Source organism: Notamacropus eugenii, chromosome 5 (genome assembly GCF_028372415.1).
Source record: "Notamacropus eugenii isolate mMacEug1 chromosome 5, mMacEug1.pri_v2, whole genome shotgun sequence".
Classification (NCBI taxonomy): Eukaryota; Metazoa; Chordata; class Mammalia; order Diprotodontia; family Macropodidae; genus Notamacropus; species Notamacropus eugenii.
The window spans coordinates 97,229,963-97,254,515 of NC_092876.1; the positions used below are offsets into that span (position 1 = coordinate 97,229,963).

The window sequence follows — 24,553 nt, forward strand, 5'->3', positions numbered from 1 at the left end:
CCAGCTCATACCTTCCCTCTTAGGATTCTAAGGATCTCGTACCCCACACTAAGACACAAGCATCTACTTGTGTCCTTACCCCTTCAGTTACCTGACTACTCAGGTCTTTAATAAAGTATTCACTCAAACAGCACAGCAAGAACAGTCCAAAGTATGTTCCCTCCCCTGCACCAGGAGCTCACTCTTCCACGAATACAGCCAGTGTCCAGGAGGGGAAAGAATGGGCAGGAACCCAAAAGACACTGGGGCTGGGGCACAAGTGTAGGAGAAAAATCTGGTCAAGGTGACTCCAGGTCCTTCATGTCCTTTGTCTCAGAAAGTTTGCTTCATCTCCATGGAGTCAAAAGCTCTTCCACCTGCGGCAGAGACTTAGCTTAGGAAGGACAGAAGCTTCTGCCTTTGACACCCTCAGAGCCTCAGCTCAGAACATGGAGCATCAGGTGTGAGGAGCAGCCATAAGCCCAGGAGAGCTTGATCCTACACTTGAGGGAGGAGAGGGAAAGGTAAGAAGACTAGAAAGGCAAAAAGGGACCTGGGGGGAAGGGATGAAAAAGGCTAAAAAGGGTTTGGATTTGATCCTGTGTGGTGGTGTATAGCTCCCGAATTTGAATGAGTAATGATGGTCAGACCTACACTGTAGGAAAATCATTTGGCAGCTGAATAGAGGATGTATGGGAGGGGGAAACACTTTAGCCTCATGAGATGACTCATGAGAAAGCTACTTAAATATTCCCAGGGAAAGGGTATAAGGGTCTGAAACAAGGAGGTTCCTGTATGAATAGGGAGAACTTGACACATTTGAGGAGAGTGATAAGGGTGAAATGAGCAGATGTGACAAGAGGCTAAATGTATGGAGTGAGGGCTAGAGGGGAGCTAAGGCTAACACCTTGGGTACAAACCTGGATGGGAAGAAGATAGTTTCCCCATCAGTAACAAGAAAGCCACTAAAAGTTTGGGGAGAGGTGTGTGAAGACAATGGGTGGTTTTGGACATGAGTAGATTAAGATGCCTTATGGGACATCCAGATGAAGAAGTCTAAATCACTTGATGGTTCAGGATTGGAACTCAGGAGAGAGATTAAGGCTGGGAATCATCTGCATAGAAATAATAAAAGAATCCATGGTGGTCAAGATCACTAAGAGACACAGCATAGCAGGAGAAGAGAAGAGGACTCAGGAAAAAATCTTGATATGGGGGGAGGGAGCACCCACAGTCAGTGAGTGGGACCTTGATGAAGATCCAGGAAAGAAATCAGAGAAGGAACAACCAGTCAGAAGAATCAGGAGAGAGCAATGTCACCAAAACCTAGAGAACAGGGAGAGTTCACAGAGGAGAGAATGTCAAAAGCAGCTCAAAAGTAGGGGAGGATAAAGAGGGGGAAAAAGTCATTAGATTTGGCAATCAATCAGTCATAGGCAACTTTGGAGGGAACAGTTGAATGATGAGGTTCAAGGCAAGATTGCAGAAGTGAAGGAGAAGAGAGAAATTGAGACACCTCATATAAATGGCTTACTCAAAGAATTGAGCTCTATCACCTACATTTCTGAATAAATCTTTTACCCCAACTTAATTGTATTAGAAGCAATATTCTAACCCTCAAGGCCCCTTGCAAGTCAGGCTAGTTTTTCCTAACAATGCATTGACACTGATGGAGTCTAGCCACTGCCCCTAGTTAGGCACTGCCTGGAGACCCAATATCCAGCTTCTTCCTATGTCTCACTGCCTCATTAGAACAGCAGGTAAGCCCATGATCTCAACCACAATAGCCAGCCCATCTATCTCCTCTCAGACAGGACCACAGCATCCAGCCAATCAGAAAATAGCACCAACAGGATAATGAATTCAGCTGCATCAACTTGAAATATCCTTCAGTGAATCCTTATTGAATGTCCTTCTGCTGCTCTGCCTAAGTAAGTCTCTTCCATTTAACTGTTAAATGACCTGTAAGTCTCTCTTCATGTTCTCACCTCAAACTTGAATTACAAGAGGATTGTCCTGAGTCAGTCTCAGCCCAGAACACTCTCCCAGGAAGTCATCACTTTTAGCAAAAAATAAAAGAGAAGGGAAAAAATCCGGATGAACACGACTAGCATATGAAAACCCTGATATTATATACATACTTCTTTGAGGATCAAGCTTGGTCATTATAATTTCTCAGTGTTATTTCCATTTTTTAACATTGTTCTTCCGAATATTGTTTCAGTCTTTGTGTATCTTGTTTTCCTGGGGCTGCTAATTTCACTTTGCATCAGTTCATATAAATCTTCATATAGGATAGTAATATTCCATTACTTGTAAATACAAAACTTGTTCAGGCTTTTGCCAATTGAAGAGAGAGTATTTTGTTTCCACCTCTTATGAGACATAAAAGATTTTACTAATATCTTGGTGTATATTTGGTTTTTGTTTTTTCTTTTGTGTGGATGCAGGTGAGGTGGGTGGACCCAGATCTCTGAAACATTGATTTCTGTTCCTGGATCAACAGCTATACTTTTGAATAAATACCTTTCATTCCTCAAGATCCCCATTCTCTTTCTTGACTACTTTGTATAGTCTGAAGAGGAAGGAAGCTATTTAGGGGCTGGAGAGTAAAGGATGGGAACAGGAAGTCAATAGCTATCATCAGTGACCTTAAGGAAGTCATCAGCCTCTGCTCCATCTCTGTTGGTGTAGGTCGGTCATTTTAATTGTTTCACTAGGGTCTGATTCTTCATGACCCCATCTGGGGTTGTTTTGGCAAAGATACTGGGTTGCAAATGTCAAAATGTTTTGCCATTTCCTTTGCCATCTCATTTGACAGATGAAGAAACTGCAACAAACAGGGTTAAGTGCCTTGCTCAAAGACTAGTAAGTGTTTGAGACTGGATTTGAACTCAGCTCTTCCTGATTTCAGGCCCTGCACTCTATTCACCGCACCCCCTAGCCGCCCATGTCCACCTCTGTCCAAAGGTAACTTATGAGAACAAAGGGAGCCCAGGTTCCTAGGCTGGTATGAATCTGGCCCTTAGCTGAGTATTTTAGAAGCAGGGATTAGGCAGAGTCAGGTGAGATCACTATGTCTCAGCATAGTTCTGCTCATTGCAGGGTGTTAAAGTCTCATCATTTGCATAAATGGAGAGGCCTATCTTTTGTTCTATTCTGGGTAGCATTGGGAAGGATCTGATCAACTCATTGCAACACCTTGCTGTGATGCAAGGACAGAGGATGGTCCAATAGGGCAGCCTCTCCCAGAAGCTTCTAAACTTTTAACAGGACACTCCCAGGACTGAAATGAACAGAGAATCTTTGAGAATTGAGAGACTTGGCTTCTGAACATAGCTCCTTGTGTGGTTGCAGGCAAGTCTTTCCCCTCTCCTTCAGCCTCCCCTCCATCATTTTCCACCCTGACTCTTTATGTTGCAGCACTCTCCACACAGAACCTCCAGGGCCCTCTCTGGGACCACGCAGCCTCTCCTTCACTGAGCCACTTTCCTCCCTGACATTGTGGGCATATCAGCTACCTCCTTCCTTTGCTCATGAACGCTCTTCTTTACTTTCTAAATCTTGCTCTGAGCACTGTAATTGAATGAACACTAACCATCGCCTCTGGGAAAAGTATGTCAGTGGACTGCCCTACTCACCGTCTTTTGACTCCTCAAACCACATTTCCTATTCTTGGTCACCACTTGATTTTTCTGGTGTCTCTCCTATTGGAATGTAAAGTCTTGGAGGACAGCAACTGTATCACTTTTATATCTATGTTTCCAGTGTTTGGTATGTAGTATGTACTTAGTAAATGGATTTCTTTTATTTTTAGGTATTTCTTCATCTATCTCATTAGGTGCTTCATTATTTATATCTCGACACGGGAGACACTGGCACAGGACCACTCAGCATGGTGTGCTCATATCAGAAAAGGTGCTGTGCTTTATGAGCAGAGCAGAATTGAGACAACACAAAGAAAACAGAGGATGCACAAATTTGGAGTAACCACTCTAAATATTCCTGCAGACTATCTGTGCCAAATCTATGGTAGAGCATTCCAAGCTCCTGTTGGTCTGATCAGCCACAGTCAGACACGATGAAACTTCATTTTATCATGGTGATGTCATTTTGGTCCTCTTCGAGAATGAAGGACAACAGCCAACTAACCAACCATTCATTTATTCTCTAAGCCTCAATTTATCTCTGTGTAAAAACAGGGATTTCCACAAAGAGATCTAAGGTGTCTTGCAGCTCTAACAATATGAGTTCTCCAATTCATTCTGTCTCTTAAATTCTGAGTTCTATGCCTTCAAGTCACTTTCTTTCATTTTAGGACTAACATTTTATACTCTATGCTTTAAAGTTCAAACCCTTACACTCTATGACCTATGTTCTAAAGTACCTTGAATTACTTTCATTCTGTTTTAGGTTCTCAGGACCCTCCCATTTTTGGTCTGATGTACTCTAAGACCCCTGAAAATCTGTATTCTATCTCTGACTTTCTGTATTCTAAGGCCCCTTCTAGCTTTGATATTGCATTTAACTTGGAAGAAATGCCATGTCGTTCATGGATAGAGCAATGGACTTGAAGTCAAGAAACCTAGTTTCGAATCCTCCTGTGTAATCATGGACACATTAATAACCCTTTAAAAGTCTCAGTTTCATCAACTTTACAATGGGTACAACAATTGGCTGCACAACTTACTGAACAGGTTGTGAGGAAAGTGCTTTCAAGCATCAAAACAATATGTGACTATAAGTCTTTGTGTTCTTAGGTTCTTTCTCACTCTGACATTCCGTGTAAACATCTTGTATGGATCACAGCTCTGAGTCTGTGATCCTATTCTAACAGATGTTTTCATAATTACTGATGTGTCAGTCACAGTGTATAGCCTTTCTCTTGGTTCAGCCTGGTGTTTTGAATAAAGGATACCTTTTCATGGTAATTTTCTTTGAGAGGATAGATATTTCCAGATAATACAGGACATTCCAATCTTTGATGCTTTTAGACGTCTGTATGATGCATCCTTGGAAGATTTAAATAATTGAGGAAATATAAATTGCTCATGGTTAGGTAGGGCCAATATAGCAAAAAAACCTGCCAATTATATCTAAACTAATTTATATGTTCAGTGCCATTCCAACAAAATTAACCAAAAACTATTTTACTGAATTAGAAAAAAAATAGCAAAATTCGTATGAAAAAAATCAAAATATCAAAGGAACTAATGAAAAATGTAAAGGATAGCAGTATCAGGTGTGATATTATAAGGCAGTAGTTATCAAAACTATGTGGTACTGACTAAGAAATATAAAGATAGATCAATGGAACAGAGTAGACATAATTCACAGCAGTAAACAAATGTAACAACTTTATATTTGGCAAATGTAAAGACTTGAGATTTTGGAATGAGAATTCATTATTTGGTAAAAATTGTTGGGGAAACTGTAGAGGAGTATGGCAAAAATGAAGCATAGACAAATATCTTACACCATTTAACAAGATAAGATCAAAATGGATATATAACCTATAGAAAGAGAGAGAAATTACAAGACAATTGGAACATGAAATGTATTATTTAACAGACTTATGGATGGGCAAACAATTTATAAATAAAAAAGAGATAAAGAGTAGATATAAAATGGATAATTTCAATTACATTAAATTAAAAAGAGTTTGTATAAATAAAACAAAGTTCACTAAAATCAGAAGGAAAGCAGAAAATTAGGGTGGGAAATTGTAGATAGTTTTTCAGATAAAGGTCTCATATTTCAAATACACATAAAATTTTGTGAAATCTATAAGGATACAGATCATTTTCCAATTGATAAATGGTCAAGGGATATGAAGCACCGGTTTTCCAAAGAAGAAATCAAAACAATTTGTACTCACATGAGAAAATGATCTAAATCAGTGCTGATTACATAAATATCAATGAAAACAACCTTGAGTTATCATTTTACACATACCAGATTGACTAAAATAATTGAAGGGGAAAGTAACCAATGATGGAGGGGATATGAAAAAATTTGGACACATTCATTTTTGTTGTAATTGTGAGCTGATCCAACTATTCTGATGAACAATTTGGAGTAAGGCTCAAAGAGTTCTTAAACTGCCTATATTCTTTGATCTAGCAATACCACTACTAGATTCATTTTCAAATATAATTAGGGGAAAAGGAAAAGAACCTACTTGTTCTAAAATATTTATAGCAACATTCTTTGTGGTAGCAAAGAACTAGAAATTACAGGGATGCCCATCAATTGAGGAGCAGCTCAACAAGTTGTGGTATATGACTGTGATTGAATACTACTGTGCAATAAGAAATGATGAGCTCAATGATCTTAGAAAAACATTGAAAGACATGCATGAAATAATGAAGAGCAAAATAAACAGAACCAAGAGAATATTGTATATGGTAACAGCAATATTGTTTTAAGAATGACACTGAGCAAATAAGTCATTTTGACTATTTTAAATATCCAAATTTACTATGAAGGACATGTGAAGAAAGATATTCTCTGCATCCAGTGAAAGAACTGATAAACAGAAGATTTTATAGAATAATTTTACATATATGTGTGTGTACATGTGTGACATATTTCATATATGTGTATACACAAACATAAACATATGTACCTATATGTGTCTAAAGGTGTCTGTCTCTTGTGTGGAGGAGGGAAGGGAAGAAAAAATTTACTTTGTTACATATTTAAAAGGAATAGCAGGTTGTACATAATAGGCTTGCAGCTTCATATGCAATTAGAATTCATTCTACTATTTTGCAGAAATGCTTGTTTTATTCCATAAATCAAATTAAAAATAAAATAAATATTTAAAAAATGGGGATGAGGGGAATGTATTTCTTTGGTTCTGCTGATCTGATTCTGCTTTCCTTTCGTATAGGTGACACTTTTTATGTTTCTCTTAAATTTCTCCTTCCTTGCCTTTAAAATTTTTTTCATGTCGAAAGTAGCTGGCTACCTTGTGAGTGGAGGAGATGCTTAAAGGACCTGGACAGAAGTAAACATTTCCCCAAGCTGAGATATTTTCAGCTATGGCTGAGCACATAGTCCTTGAAGAGAGAAAAATTGGGGATGATGAGGACAGGTAGTGAGGGGAGGGTCAGAGACAGCTTCTTGGTCCCTCTGTCCCTGGGGGAAGTCCTTCCCATCTCAGGTATCATTTCATTTCCTAAGAAATTAGTTCTCAAATTTGACAACGATATTCCTTGGTGTTTTTAGTTTGGAGTCCCTTTCAGGAAGAGGCACAAAAATATATTACAGTAGAGGGAAAGAGGGGAGGGGGATGAGTATTGTTTGAGAGGTACTCTCATCTGATTGGATTCAAAGAGGGTACAACAAACTCAGTTAAGTATAGAAATACAACTAGCTCTATAGGCAATGGGAGGGTAAGGGGGAAAGAAAAGGGAGAGGAGGCTAAGAGGGAGGGAAGAAGTAGTAAGGGAAAGGGGGATTAAAAGGGAGGACTGCTGAAAGAAGGGAGGGAAGACTGAGGGAGGCAGTGGTCAAAAATTAAAACTTTATTGGGGAGGGGAAGGGAGAACTAAAAGCATAAATAAAGGGAAAGGGGATGGAGGGAAAGACTTAAATAGTAATCATAACTGTGAATGTGAATGGAATGAACTCTCCCATAAAACAGAGATGGATAGCAGAATGGATTAAAAACCATAATCCAACAATATGTTGTTTACAAGAAACACATTTGAAAAGGGGAGATACACATAGGGTAAAGGTAAAAGGTTGGAGCAGAATTTATTGTGCTTCAGCTGATAAAAAAAAGCAGAGGTAGCAATCCTAATCGCAGACAAGGCAAAAGTAGAAATAGATCTAATCAAAAGAGATAAGGAAGGAAACTATATCCTGCTAAAAGGCACCACAGACAATGAAGCAATATCATTACTAAACATACACTTCAAATGGTATAGCATCCAAATTCTTAGAGGAGAAGTTAAGGGAGTTACAGGAAGAAATAGACAGCAAAACTATATTAGTGTTGGAACTCAGCCTTCCCCTCTCTGAACTTGATTAATCTAACCTCAAAATAAATAAGAAAGAAGTTAAGGAGGTGAATAGAACTTTAGATAAGGAAGATGTGATAGATCTCTGGAGAAAACTGAAATGAGTATAGAAAGGAATACACCTTTTTCTCAGTGGTACATGGCACATATACAAAAACTGACCATATACTAGGCCATAAAAACCTCACAAACTAGTGCAGAAAGGTAGAGACAGTCAATGTATCCTTCTCAGATCATAATGCAATGAAACTTATATGTAATCAAAGGCCATGGAAACATAAACCAAATACTAATTGGAAACTAAACAATCTAATCCTAAAGAACGAGTGGGTTAAAAAACAAATTATAGAAACAATCAACAACTTCATCCAAGAGGACTACAATAATGAGACAACCTACCAAATTTTATGGGATACTGCAAAAGCAGTTCTTAGAGGAAGTTGTATATCTTTGAGCGTCTACGTGAATAAAATAGAGAAAGAAGACATCAATAAATTGGACATGCAACTGAAAAACTAGAAAAAGAACAAATTGAAAATTCCCAAGTAAATATCAAATTAGAAATACTGAAAACCAAAGGAGAGATTAATAAAACTGAAATTCAGAAAACTATTGAACTAATATATAAAACTAGGAGTTGGTTTTATGAAAAAAACCAACAAAATTGAGAAACCTTTGGTCAATTTGATTAAAAAAAAGAAAGAAGAAAACCATATTACCAATATCAAAAATGAAAGGGGTGAACTCACTTCCAGTGAGGAGGAAATTAAAACAATAATAAGAAATTACTTTGCCTCCCTGTATGCCCATAAATGTGACAATGTAAATGAGACGGATGATTATTTTAAAAGATACAAAATGCCCAGACTAACAGAAGAGGAAGTTGAATACTTAAATAATCCCCTCTGAGAAAAAGAAATTGAGCAATGAACCCCCTAGGAAAAAATCTCCAGGGCCACATGGATTCACAAGTGAATTCTATCAAATATTTAAACAACAGTTTATTCCTATATGATATAAACTATTTGGGAAAATTAGGGAAGAAAGAGTCCACTCAAATTCTTTTTATGATACAAATATGGTTTTGATACCTAAAGCAGGAAGAATCAAAGCAGAAAAAGAAAATTATAGACCAATCTCTCTAATGAATATAGATACAAAAATTTTAAATTAGTTTTTAGTGAAAAGAATACAGCAACTAATCATGAGAATAATACATTATGATCAGGTAGGATTTATACCAGGAATGCAGGTCTGGTTCAATATTAGGAAAACTATTAACATTATTGATCAAATCAACAACAAAAGTAACAGAAACCACATGGTTATCTCAACAGGTACAGAAAAGTTTTTGGCAAAATACAACAGTCATTCCTATTGAAAACACTGGAGAACCCAGGAATAAATGGAATTTTCCATAAAATAATAAGCAGCACCTACCTAAAACCTTCAGCAAGCGTTATATGCATTGGGGATTAGCTAGATGCATTTCCAATAAGAACGAAAGTTCTTATTGGGGTGAAACAATGATGTCCATTATCACCACTATTATTCAGTATGGTACTAGAAATGTTAGCTGTAGCAATAAGAGATGAAAAAGAAATTGAAGGAATTAAAATAGGCAAATGAAGAATTAAGTTATCACTCTTTGCAGATGATATGATGATATACTTAGAGAATCCCAGAGAATCAAGTAAAAAACTACTTGAAATAATAAACAACTTTGGCAAAGTTGCAGGTTACAAAATAAAGCCACACAAATCTTCTTCATTTCTCTGTATTACTAACAAAGCCCAAAAACAAGAGATAGAAAGAGAAATCCCATTTAAATATATGGGAGACACTATAAAATATTTCAGATTCTACCTGCCAAAAGAAACCCAGGGACTATATGAACACAATTACAAAACACTTGTCACACAAATAAAGTTAGATCTAAGCAAGTGGAAAAACATCAATTGCTCATGGGTAGGCTGATCCAATACAATAAAAATGACAGTGTTACCTAAATTAATTTATGTATTCAGTGCCATACCAGTCAAAGCATCAGGTAATTATTTTGTAAAGCTAGAAAAAATAATATCAAAATTCATCTGGAAGAACAAAAGGTCTGGAACAGAAATGCTAGGGAAATGTGGCCTAGCTCTACCAGATCTCAAATTGCATTATAAAGGAACAATTATCAAAACCACTTGGTACTGGCTAAGAAACAAAAGGGTAGACCAGTGGAATCTGTTAGCTACCCAAGACACAGTAGTCAATGAATATAACAGTCTACTGTTTGATACAGTCATGGAGCCCTGCTTCTAGGACAAGAATTCACTGTTCAACAAAAATTGCTGGGAAAACTGGATAATAGTATGGTGGAAACTAGGCATAGACCAATGCCTGACACCATACACAAGAAAAAAGTCCAAATAGATACATGATCTAGGTATAAAGACTGATACTATAGACAAATCAGTGGAGCAAGGAATAGTGTATTTATCAGATTTATGGAGAAGGGAAGAATTTTTGACTAAACAAGAGACAGAAAACATTATGAAATGCAAAATGGATAATTTTGATTACATTATATTGAAAAGTTTTTGCACAAACAAACCAAGATTAGGAGGGATGTAGAAAACTGGGAAAGAATTTTTGCAACTAGTGTCTGTGATAAAGGCCTCATTTCTAAAATACATAGAGAATTGAATCAAATGTACAAGAATACAAGTCATTCCCCAAATGATAAATGGTCAAAGGATACGAACAGGCAGTTTTCAGAGGAAGAAATCAAAGCCATCTATGGTCATATGAAAAAATGCTCTAAATCACTATTGATTAGAGAGATGCAAATCAAAACAACTCTGAAACACCACCTCACACCTATCAGATTGACTAAAATGACAAAGCAGGAAGATGATAAATATTGGAGAAGATGTGGGAGAATTGGCACACTAATTCATTGTTGGTGGAGCTGTGAGCTGGTCCAGCCATTCTGGAGAGCAATTTTTAACTATGCCCAAAGAGCTACAATAATGTTCATACCCTTTGACCCAGTAATAATGCTTCTATCCCCAAGAGATCATAAAAATGGGAAAAGGTCCCACATGTACAAAAATATTTATAGCAGCCTTCTTTGTGGTGGCCAAAACCTGGAAATCAAGGGGATGCCCATCAACTGGGGAATGGCTGAACAAATTGTGGTATATGAATGTAATGGAATACTATTGTGCTATAAGAAATGATGGACAGGAAGACTTCAGAGAGGCCTAGCAAGAGTTATATGATCTGATGCTGAGTGAAAGGAGCAAAACCAGGAGAACTTTGTACACAGTAACAACCAGAGTGTGTGAGGATTTTTCTGGTAGACTTAGAACTTCATTGCAAGGCAAGAATTTAAAAAAATTTCCAATAGTCTCTTAAGGCAAAATGCCTTCCACATTCAGAGAAACAACTATGGAATTCAATCGCAGAATGTAGCAGGTCATTTTCTTTTGTATTACGTTTTGGCTTGTTTTATGATTTCTCCCATTCATTTTAATTCTTCTGTGCAACATGACTAAGGTGAGTGTATGTGGGAATGTATGTGTAGAACCTATATAAAATTGTATGCCATCTTGGGGAGGGAGGGGGAAGGGAGAGGGAAAATATCTAAGTTATATGGAAGTGACTGTAGAACTCTGAAAACAAACAAAATAATAATAATTTTAAAAAGTAACTAGTTGTCTTAAGCTATTCAAACTTTCCTCTAGAGCAGATGCATGAAATAGAGTGTGGATGATGTGCTTAGACTCAGAGTGAGCCTGGAAGGACCAAAGTCCCTACTTCCTGCTTAGCTGCTTGTCTTGAGTTCTGAGACCAGGAGGTGCTTTGCTGGCAGAGCTGGAGAACCATAGGGTTCTCCAGGTGAGGGGTGGGTACTCATCCTGTCCTACTCCCCACTCTAATCCATTCTCCATTCAGTCAATAAAGTGATTTTCCTAAAATGAAGGTACAATCATGTCTCCTAACTAATAAGCTCCAGCAACTTCCTATTACTTCTAGGAGCAAATACAAAATGTGTTGTTTGGCATCCAAAACCTTCATAACCTAGCCCCTGTCTGCCTTTCTATTCTTCTTACCTGTGACTGCCTGCCATGTTCTTTTCAATTCAGTGACACAGGCCTCCCCTCCCCCAACCCACCCCTATCCCATGACCCTCTATCTCCAGATTCTGGGCAGTGTCCTGGCTGTTCCCTGTGCCTGGAATGCTCTCCTTCATCTTCATTCCTCCTGGCTTCTCTGATTTCTTCCAGTGAAAGTTAAAATCCTTTCTGCTACAGGAAGTCTTTTCTGGTCCTTCTAAATTCTAGAGCCTCCCCTCTGGTGATTATTTCCTACTTATCCTACAGAGAGCCTGTTTTTGGATATTTGTTTGCTTGTTGTCTCCCTCATTAGACTATGAGCTTCCTGAGGACAGGGACTGGCTTCTGCCTTTCTTTGTATCCCCAGAGCTTAGTGCAGTCCCTGGAACACATCGTTCTTCAGTCATTTCAGTCATGTCTGACTCTTCATGACCCTGTTTGGGGCTGCCTTGGCAAAGATCTCCAAGTGGTTTGACATTTTCTTCTCCAGCTTATGTTACAGATAAGATAACTGGAGCAACCAGGGTTCAGTGACTTCTCCAAGGTCATACAGCTGATAAATACCTGATTCCAGATTTGAACTCAAGAAGATGAGTTTTCCTGACTTCAGGCAGGGCACTCTATTCACTGTGCCACCTAGCTGCCCTCTGGCACACAGTAGCTGCTTGAAAAATGCTTACTGACTGACTGAGGGAGAGTTCAGGTAATCCTGGGCAAGTACAGTGAGAGTTTACTGAACTTTTTCCTGGATTAATCAAACTATTCCTGACTAATCTAAGGAATAAAGAAACAAGCAAAGGGGAGGCTACTTACCCCCTCCCTCTCATCCTAGATTAGGGTTACCTATCAGGAACATCTGCAGTGATGATCATGTGGATTTTACTCAGCTCCCTGTTGTTGACAGGAAGCTGTTAGGTGACAGCTCTCTTCCTCATAGGAAGCACAGAGTTTTTTTAAGGGCAGCTAGTATAATAAAATACTCTAGCTAGCTTCTTTCATCTGCTTCTTTCATCTCCATCACTAGAGAAGAAGTATCCCCCCCACTGGGGACCCGATAGTATTTGGTGCTAATTCCATGGGATAGCTCATGTTGGTCTAAGGGTTTCCATTTGGTCCTACTCATAATAAGCTGAACAGAGGTTTCTCAAGGGGCTTGAATGGATTCTGGCTCCTAAGATCCCAAGATATTCCTTTCCTCCATGGTCTTCCCTTTATAACCTTTCTTGAATGATCAAACAGGGCAGAGGCTTTAGAGGATGCCTTAGGCTTAGGTGGGGATGAATGGTCCCCACTGCTCTGATGTCCAGCTCTCTTGGCATCCCCATAAGCTGGACAGCAATTACTTTCTTACCAATTCCAAGTTTCAGGAGCCACAGACACAGCTCCCTCCAGGAGAAGATATCGTTGCCCTCTGTCCACTCAGCAGGGTGTCACGTTCTGTGACTTCTCCCTCCATTCTCAGAACATCTCTTGAAATAATAGTGGGTTTGTATGTTTGTTGTTCCCTTCCAAACCACAGCTGTCCCAACCTCCTGTTCAAATATCATTAGTTAATCAGGCTGCACATGTATAGTAGCATGTCAGGGAGAGACCTATAGGTAAAGCCTGCAGCCATTCTGGTGGGCTCCAGCCAGCAGGTGGAATCTCATTGCCAGCTCCTTTGCCCCCCCAGACTGGCCACAGGGTGTGGCAGACGGGGGAGAGAGCATATATCCAATCTAGCAAACCCATTTCCTTTAGCAACTTCACATCCTCCCTTGCAGATTCCCATCTAGGAGCAGGCTGCAGTGAGTAACTCCTCATCTCAGCCACCTAAAAGAACAAAGGATGATCCCCATCAGGAGACCCTCACTGCTTTAACTGACTGGGTAACAAAACAGCCTCAGAGAGCCCCCTCTAGAGAACCTCATCAATGTCTCAGCTTTGGCTCATTAGACAACACCCTGAGACCCATGGCTCCAGTGACTCATTAGGTTTCTATTGGACCTTCTCCTACAACTTGTCCAGAGCCTTGGTGGTAAAAGGTCATCCATCCCCTACTCCCTGGGTGAAGGTGGAGTAGAAATGCTCCCTCACTGGAGAGCCTGACTGAGACCCCAGCTTGTGTTTGAGCCAGGGAGCTCCCAAGTCTCTTCCTCCCTTATGCTCCCATGGTCCTGCCTCATAGTTCTTATTTCTGCAGGATGAAGCAGAGCCTGAACCTCTAGATCAGAGACCATACATGTTCCTGGCAGGACCCTGTTGGTCCTTTCCCCCATCAGAAGAGATCTCTTCAGTGGTGCTGCCACCAGCTCTGTTAGTGGCCCTGTGGTCTTCATTACAAAATACTTAAAAACCAAGAGCTCAGCCTCTAGTTGTGGAATGTGCTAGGATAGGTCACTTTCAATCTCATTATGCTGGTTGTCCAACTTCTCTAGGATGGTCAGCAAAAAGAAGGGAATGTTAGAACTTGGTGTTTTCTTTGCTCTCTCTGGCAGCTACCTCCAGCTTCATGGGGCTAGTCCCTCTGCATGAATGGGAGCTCCTCCCTGTCCAATGAGCAACTTCCCCATAAGGACCAGAATGGGTCCTCACCATCATTTGGATGGCGCCCTGTCTAGCAACACTCTGATTATCCCGCACGGTATCCTGCAACCAAACCATGATATGGGCCATGGAGCTGTGTCATTTCATTTCAACTACTGACTATACCTATGTTAGAGGGGGGCTTGAAATCTGTTATTTACCCTGTTATTTCAACTTTGATGTTGGAATAAAATGAGGCACTTGGAAGTCACTGAATAGTTAACAAAAGCAAGTTTACTTAGCCCCAACATAGCAAGGAGATTCAGCAAGGATAGAATGGTACCTAACTTCCCTAGATATACCCACCCTCACTCCAACCTTCCCTGCCCCCAGCCAATGTTCTCTCCACATGGAAGCAGATCTGCTCAGCCAGGCATGGAATGATGACTTTTCTAGTCTGGAGACTTCCTTCAAAAGGGAGGAGCCATGATCTCACATTAACTGAACAGTAAGTCACATTAACCTAGCCAGAGTGCAACAAGATGGCCGGACCAATTAAGTCTTTGTGCCCCTTTTCTTAACCTATAGGGGAAAGGGGGGAGGAGGAAACCCTGACAGATATTGATCCAATCATTTCCTTGGTCCTCTGAATTCCTGAGCTGCGCTCCACCTCCTCAATCTTTGAAATACAGAGTACTGATATTCATGAGAGTTCCTGGGATCTCAGGACAGAGGGCTGGACTGTCTAGTAATGAACACTTTATGTTCTTTTGGTCACTCCCCTTACCCAAATCATCCAAAGTCTTCACCCTGGGCCTTTCTGACCACCCTGCTATTTGCTCAAGAACCCGTCCAGTCTTGTGACCTCTAAACTCAGAGTCTTGCAGTTTACACACATGACTCTTTTTCATGATAGGCCATGTTTGCCTGTGGTGGCCCTGCTTTTACTGGTGTCCCCCTATGCTATTGCCCATTGGATTCTGTCTGACCTTTTGCATAATTTTGATTTGAAATTTTGTACATCACAATTGCATTGGATTTTTTAATGATTATCTTGTGTGGGGTAAATTTCAGATCTTGGCTAGAGTAGGTATGTAAGACTGGACAGTCTGCCCTTTTCTGGAAGCTACCAAAGCCTGAAGACGAAATTACTGAATTTCCCTTAAACTTCACTTCCTTCATCTGTACAATGGTCATAGTACTACTTCCATTTTGCACTTTACACATTAGGAAGGTTAGGGTAGGGGAATAACCTAGGGTGGGGGAATAACCTTTGTAAAACTTAAAACCCTCTAGAAATGGAAGGCATTGTTATTATGATGTGACCTGGGGCCCAGGGTTTCCCACCAAAGAATTGTGTCCAGGCTCATAGAGATCTGAATACATGGGGTGAGAGGGATGATCCCCAAAGAGATTTTTTCTTTGACTTTGCCTCAAACTCAGAGTGACCTCCAGAGAAATCTCTAAGGTGTGGTTTTGATGAGGTTCAGACTCTGGGAACTTCCTTGAGCTCCCCTGGAATTGCCTCACTTAACCTTGCTTTTCATACTCAAATTGAGCTCTCCTTGTATCTCCTCACAGAATCTGGCCTTTCATACTCAAATTGAGCTCCCCTGGTATCTCTCCACAGAACCTGGCTTTTCATACTCAGATCTGTATCCATTCCCATACTGCCCCTATCAAGATCTCTTGCTCTACTTGCTTCCCACCCAAACCCTCCACTGTCTGATATCTCCTGATAGCCTCTAGCTGTTTCCAGCCTTTGACCCTCCTTGGATTCCCTCCTTGGATTTCTCCCCAAGACCCTTCCTAAACCCCTCCTCCCATCACCCTGGACTACCAGACCACCCCCCAGATCCCTCCTATACTCTTGTCTGTATTTAAGTTCCATCTCTCCTCCATGAAGGCGCTCAGATTCAGTCCAGCTCAGACTCTGGTCTAGCTGAGATTCTATCTGGCCCACTTGTGAATACAAGTGTTACAAATGCTTAGGCTCCTTAAGAGGCAACCCAATTTGGTAAATCTTTAATAAACTGTGTTTTCTTTGGCTTTAAGAAGGCTTGAGTCAAATTCATTCGAGCACGACCCAGACTGTTGGTATTTTGGGGTCCCCCATCACCCCTGTACCTCTTCAGTTTAATAAGGCTCATGTCTAGTGGCTCACCAGGGTGATAACCAGGTGGAATCTAGATAAAATATTCATTGTAAAACATGAATATCGGAAACAACTGGTGATTTGTTCCAAGAAGTAACAAACGTAAGACACTAAAGAATTAGCATATAACCAGTAACAGGTTGTTAACAGGAAAATTCTCTATTTGGGCTTTGCCCTGATTAAAGAGGTAAAACTCAGGAAAACAAAATTTAAAAGGGGTTTATTAGAACACACCAAGGCAGAAGGTATTATAGGACTGTTGACTGCAACCAGCCTGAGATTCAAGTTGATGACTGCTCTTAAAGATAACTTTTCATAAGAACAGGATAATCGTAATAGGTGCTGTCTCTAAAAGCGGATGGACCATGGAGTTTTCATTCCTTCGCCTGATTATCTCTTCATGGGGAAATGAGATTAGGGATAAGGGGAAGGGGACTAGAACATATGAAACTACAGACTGATAAACACTACCTGGAAGATCAGCCAGGCTGGAAACAATGTTATTTACAGTCCTTCTAAGCCTTCACATACCTCTTCTCTCCACTCTATCCTTGGGGGCCTCCTAAATGCTGAGCTAGCTCTGATGCATGCCATTATCAGTGTATATATCCCTAGAAATTATACTGCCCAGGTAAAGCTTATCTACAGCATTCAAAGCTTCTCCATTGGCTGTAATCAGTGGTTCCACGTTTGGATGATACAGCACTGTGTTTTCTTGGTGTCAATTATTAGGCCAGAATTAGGACAAGCTGCAGAAAATTGATCCATACTTTGTTACATCTCAGCCTCAGAACCTGAACTGAGTGTACAATCATCTGCAAACAAAAAACCATGCAAAAACACTCCCTCCTCTTTGGTCTTGGCTTGTAGCCTTTTCAAGTGGAAGAATTTGACTGGTACCAAAACTGAAGGTCTACAGAACTATGCAGTGATGTATGCTGACCTCATTGTTGTGTGCCTGTGAAACCTGGACAATATACCAGCACCTTGGCAGGAAATTTAATTGCTACCATTTGAATTGTCTTAGAAAAATCACCTGTGAGAACAAGATACCAGACACTGAGGTCCTTTCTCAAACTAAAGTGTCAAACCTTCAAATTCTACTGCAGAGAGCACAACTATAATGGGCTGGCCACAATGTTTGAATGTCAAACTTAGGTTTGCCTAAAAGACTATTTTATGGAGAACTCACACAGGTAAGTGCTCTCATGGTGGTCAGAAGCAATACAAGCACACTCTCAAAGTCTCTCTTAAGAACTTTGGAATTGATTGTGTGACATGGGAGACATGGCACAAGTCTGCCCGACATGGCGTGCATGCATAAAAGAAGGTGCTGTGTTCCGAGCAAATCAGATTGAAGTAGTTCAAAAAGAGGGAGAAGCAAAAATTTAGAGAATCCACCTCAAATGCTCACATGGACAAAATATTTTTGCCCAACCTGTGGTAAAATATTCTGAGTTCATATTGATCTGATCAGCCACAATGGGAAGCACTGTGACTTGACTGGAAAATAGTGATTTCATTTTGGTCCTTTTTGAGAATGAAGGACAAAAACCAAGCCATCCAAACCTAAAGGAAGAGCAACCCTAGAGGCTATTATTGCCTATTCAATGAAAGTCAGAGTAATTCGGGTTTATAGACCAGCCAAGAAGCTCCATTTGACTCACAATGGACTTTTTAAGACCCTGATTTTCTCAGAGTTGTAGTTCAAGAAATCCTAAATGGAAACAGCACAGGACAAAAAGGCTTAGCTTTTGAAAAATAATAAATAAATAAAGTATAGCTCCCAAACCCTAAAATATCTTACAAAATAAAAGTTATCAAAAATCATATTCCTATGGACAGAGCACCCATATTTAAGGTATGGTGTATGTAAGGAGGATTTTGTTATCCTTTTAGAGTTTAGTTTCTCAGGATCGATGGTCATGGGACTGTCTAATTTGCATATGTTAGAGAATAACTCATGGAATAGCCCCAAGGATCCGAGATAGTAATTCCCAGAATCATAGTGACTGACAGATCTATTGAGACTGCACTGTGAGATAAAGGGTGACATAATACATTTGAGTCCAATGACAATATTGCTGAAGTTAACCTGTGAGGTAATATGCCTTCTTTATCTGTTGCCTTATAAAGCAAGTGGGCATGGTCAGTGAGGGGGAAAACCACAGGTAAGGCATTAAGGAATGCATGTACCTGCCCCAAGCAGCTGCCATTTAAGCTTGAAGTGAATTAGGACAGCGCACAAACAGTACCTGTCTCAATTGTACAAGCAAAGCTTAGAGAGATTCAGGATTCTTGGTTCAGTAAAAAGACAGATGAAATTCAGTTTTATGCAGATAATAACAATCCAAAGTGCTTTTATGATTCCCTGAAAGCTATTTATGGACCAAAAAACTATGGTGCATCACAACTACTCAGTGCTGATGCAGCCACATTGATTAGTGATAAAGATATAATACTAGAGAGATGAACTGAACACTTCCATAGAGTTCTCAACATACCATCATCAATCAATGCTGAGGCTATTGACCATTCTCTCAGGCTGAAGTCAGTCTCTTCTTAGCTGAACTTCCAACTGAAGAAGAGGTTTTGAGGGACATTAGGTTCCTTTCATGTGGCAAAGCACCTGGTGCTGATTTTATTCCAGCTAAGACTTACAAGGGAGGGGGATCATTGCTCATATAAAAGATTACTGAAATTTTCCAGGGTATATGGCAAGAGGAGGTTATCTCCCAGGAGTTCAAGGATCCCTCCATTGTCCATCTCTATAAAGGTAAAGAGAATAGATTGTCCAGCAACAATCACAGTGCGGGGGGGTATCTCTATTAGTCATTGCTGGCAAGATTCTTGCTAGAGTCCTCCTTAATAGGGTGATCCTTCACCTGGAAGATGGTCATATCCCTGAGAGCCAGTGTGACTTCAGAAAGAGCCTAGGAATAGTCGATATTGGTGTTTGCTGCCCAGGAGAAATGCCAGGAGCAGAACTGAGGTCTGTACACAAGGTTTGTAGATCTGACCAAGGCCTTTGACACTGTTAGTTGTCAGGGCTTATGGAAAATTATGTCAAAATTTGGTTGCCCAGAGAAGTTCATCAGTATTGTATGTCAATTTTACGATAGCATGTTTGCTATCCAGGTTCTGGATAGTGAGCAATTCTCTCATGTCTTCCCAGGCACCAATGGAGTGAAACAGGGCTGTGTGCTTGTTCCCATGCTTTTTAGCATGATGTTTTCAGCCGTGTTATCAAATGCTTTTAATGAGGATGAACATGGCATCAAGGTCAACTACTGTACTGATGGTAAATTCTTCAATTTGAAAAGGCTACAAGCCAAGACCAAAGTGGAGGGAGTGTTGGTGCATGATTTTCTGTTTGCAGATGATTGTGCACTCAATGCAGCCTCTGAAGCTGAGATGCAACAAAGTATGGATCAATTCTCTGCTGCCTGTGCTAATTTTGACCTAATAATCAACACCAAGAAAACACAGATGCTCCATCAGCTACCACCACACCATCCTTACATGGAACCATTGGTTACAACAAATGGAGAAGTTTTGAATGCTGTGGATATTTCACTTACTTTGGTAGTGTCGTTTCCAGGGATATACACATTGACAATGAGGTTGACATGCATTGCCAGAGCTAGCTCAGTGTTTGAGAGTCTCCAAAGAAAAGTTTGGGAGAGAAGAGGTATTAGATTGACTACCAAACTGAAGGTCTACAGAGTCATTGCGCTGACCTCATTGTTGTATGCTTGCAAAACATGGACAGTCTGAGGAAGTGTAGAGTGCATGCAGTACAACCTAGTGGCAGGGACAGGGCCATGAACAGATTTCAGGAAGCCACTGGCAGTAGCAGCTCCCAGATTTCTCAATGCACAAATGCCATAGACAGCTTCAAAGGTGAGTGGAAGGGCCCAGTCACGCAGGAGAGGGGAGCCTGATCTGGACCTTGGCAGCAGCCACTGCAGCTGCAGCTCCCATTTTTGGAGCCCTCATTCTGGAAGTCCTGGGGGAATTGAGCAGCTGATCTGAATCTCAGCCCTGATCTTGGCTCTGACAAAGAACTCAAAAGTCTTTTGAGTTTTGGCTGGGAAACTGGCTGGGAAAATGCCCCCAAAAGGGAAAAAGAATAAGACAATAGAAGGTACTTTCTTGGTAAGCAGGTATTTTCTTCCATCCTTTCAGATGAGGAGGAGCAATTTAGTTCTTCAGAGAAAGGCCTAAAAGTCAAGGCTTCTGCATGCAAAACCTCCAATATAAATATGTAATGGCTCAGGCCATGAAAGAGCTCAAAAAGGATTTTGAAAATCAAGTAAAAGAGGTGGAGAACAAAATGGGAAAAGAAATGAGAGTGATGCAAGAAAACCATGAAAAGCAAGTCACCAGCTTGCTAAAGGAGACCCCAAAAGTTGCTAAACAAATTAATGTTAAAAAATAGATTAACCCAAATGGCAAAAGAGGCCCAAAAAGCCAATGAGGAGAAGAATGCTGTAAAGAGGAGAATTAGCCAAATGGAAAAGGAGGTTCAAAAGCTCACTGAAGAAAATAGTTCTTTAAAAATTAGAATGGAGCAGATGGAAGCTAATAACTTTATGAGAAACCAAGAAATTACAAAACCAAACCAAAAGAATGCTCCTTCCATAGCTGTGCAACCAAGACTGGGCTGGGCTCTGCTCCACATCCAGTGTGACAGACCTTTCCCATTGACCTTCCAAGTCACCCTGGTCTGGAAATTTCCTCTACTCCATCTTTCTGTGGCTTCTGCTGCTGTAGAATTTGTTAAGAGTCTTTCTTTACAGGTATTTTATGGGCTGTGGAGGAAGAGTTAGAATATATGTGTCTTTCTACTCTGTTATTTTGGCTCTGCCCCCCAAAAATTTGACTTTCAAACACAAGAATCAAGAGAAGCATGATAATGTAAACAGGAAAGAGAAATCATAATGGATTTTCTAAAGTTGAACTGCTTACATTCCTACATGGAAAGATAATATTTGTAACTCTTGAGACTTTTCTCAGTATTTGGGTAGTTGGAGGGATTTTATACACACACACACACACACACACACACACACACACTCACATGCACATAGACAGGTAGACAAAGAGGACACGGTGAATTGAATAAGAAGGAATGATATCTAAAAAAAATAAAATGAAGGGGTGAGAGAGTAATGTATTGGGAGGAGAAAGGGAGAAATGGAATGGGGCAAATTTTCACTCATAGAAGAGGCAAGAATAAGCTTATTCAATGGAGGACAAAAGGGAGGAGGTGAGAGGGAAAAGTGCAGCTTAATCTCTTCACATTTGGCTAAAGGAGGAAATAACATGCTCATTCAATTTGGTATGAAAATTTATACTACACTACAGGAAAGTAGGGGAGAAGGGGACAAGTAGGGTGAGAGGGAGGATAGAAGGGAGGGCAAACAGGAGAAGGGAATAATTACAAGTAAACACTTATGGGGAGGGACAAGGTCAAAAGAGAGAATAGAATAAATGGGGGGAAGGATAGGATGGAGGGAAATATAGTTAGTCTTATACAACAGGACTATTATGGAAGTCTTTTGCAAAACTACACATATATAGCCTATATTGAATTGCTTGCCTTCTCAGTGGGGATGGGGAGGGAGGGAGGAAGGGAGAGAAGTTAGAATTCAAAGTATTAGGAACGAATGTTGAGAAACATTTTTGCATACAACTAGAAAATAAGAAATTTGGGTAATGGGGTATAGAAATGTATTTTACTCTACAAGAAAAGAGAGAAGATAGGGATTAAAATGGAAATATGTTTTGCATTATTGCATAAGTATAACCTATATCAAATTTCTTACTGTCTAACAAAAAGGGAAGTAGAGGGAGAAGGGAGAGAATTTGGAACTCAGATTTTTTAAAACAAATGTTAAATATTGTTTTACATCTACCTGGAGAAAAATAAAATATTAAATAAGCACAAAAATTAAAGAGAAACAATTTTTAAAAGATTATTTATCAAGTCAAAATTACTTAATTCCTTGAGCCAGCCTATTGTTGGTAGGTCTAAGAAAGGGGACAGGATATGGAACCAGGGCAGCTAGATAAGGGCAAAAAGTATGAAAGGGCAGACTAGGATATCCAGGAGTTGACAGGGGCAGTTGCTGGGACCAGATGCACACTCAAGTATTGAAGAGAAACAGCTCTGGGAACAAGCTGCCTGGCAAAGGGTAGCCCCAGCAACCCCCATTCCTCAACCTAGACCTAGAAAGTAACTCAAGGACCAGTTCCTGGATAAAGGTGTATGGAGGATTAGGCAGAGTTGAGACTATGGCTAAGAGATTTCTCCCCAACAGTCCATTCTCCTGAATCCCAGTAGATAATTATCTTTGACAAAACCCACCTAGCACAGGGACCATTCAGGAGTTTCTCTGTCACCCCAGAAAAGCTCAGATCTCTCATCCAAGGGTCAGACCATATGTTCAGATCAAAGGAGGCTGCTTTAGTTCAGCAAATCAGGGAATCCTCAAATCCCTCTCTCAGCAATCATCACAGGACCCAGTGAGTAATGGAAGGATTGAAGGGCTAAGGGCAGGGCCCTCCTCTTACCTTTGGTTCTCTGGAGTTTTGTTTTGCAGAAGAAATAAATCACTAAGAAACCAAGGAAGACCACTGTGAATACAGAAACAATCCTTTTAAGAAGTGTCTTCTGAGATGTGGGGAGATTCTCTGAAAATGGGTCCTTAAATGCCATTACTGTAGAAATCAAAGAAGGAGAAACCCTGGTCCCTAATCCCTACAGACCAGGTTGGGTAGGAGCATAAAGGGCATCAGGATTCAGGACATATTGGGCAGGAATAGTACTTTTGTGCACAACTGAGGCAGTCTTCCTCCCCTCAACTAGCCTGTAAGCATCCCCTCAAAACCAAGTTTCCCTATGGCTTCAGAGAGAAGAATGTAAGAATTGGAAGGGAACTGAGAAAGAATTGAGTCCAGCTGCCTCAGTTTACAGAAATGAAAATAGAGAGTGAGGCCCTCCATTCTTCAACTTGTGAGTCACAGAACCAGGACTGAAGCCTGGGTGGTCTGATTCCCAACTCAGGTCTCTTTCCACTTCTTCACAGTTGGGTCCTTATAGATTCAGAGACTTTCAGGAGGTGATGGGATGTTAGATCACATCTAGTCTAACCCCAGAGGAAAAGAGAACAGAGAGGGGAAGAGACTTGTCCAAGAGCTGAGGTAATGACAGAGATGGTGCTAGATTCCAGGTCTCTAGAGACCCAGCCTAGTTCTCAGGATTTCATAGATGCCACGCTCTGCTAAAGTCCATTCTGAATTTGGTCCTGTCACTTCAATTGAAAAGTTCTCTCTGGCTCTTAGCTGAGCAACCTGGAGTCCAGTAGCCCTGGGGTCAGTCTTCCACTAAATGGTCACATCAGTCCATTACCCTCTCTGGACCTTGGTTTGACCATGTATAAAAGGAGTGGGTTGGGGGCAGCAGAATGATACAGCAGAGCAGAAACTCCTCCAGACTGGGAAAATCAGAACATCTGGTTTCAAATTTTGACTCTGTTACTTACAGGCTAAGTGAACTTCTATAGTTCACTGGGCTCTAGTCTCTTCTTCAGTAAATAGGCTTGGATAACCTCTAAGATCTTTTCCAGAGATGAAATACTTCAATTCCAAATAGTTTCTATCAGCATCTCTCACCTCTTCCAGTTCCTTCCCCCTAAACTCTGAGGAGCCAAGTTTTTTTTTTTAAATTTTTTAATTTCCTCCTCAGTAACATGGACAATAGGGTAGAG

At 40.4% G+C, this 24,553-nt stretch overlaps 1 long non-coding RNA gene across 1 annotated transcript in view; it reads left to right on the plus strand.

Annotated features, from left to right (window-relative positions):
• Positions 1–293: 293 nt before the first annotated feature.
• Positions 294–24,553, plus strand: part of LOC140504917 (uncharacterized) — a 99,256-nt gene continuing 74,996 nt past the window's right edge. The window contains exons 1-2 of the long non-coding RNA XR_011967282.1: positions 294–503; positions 1,790–1,910. This is a non-coding gene — a long non-coding RNA (uncharacterized lncRNA). The remainder of the gene's footprint in view (positions 504–1,789; positions 1,911–24,553) is intronic.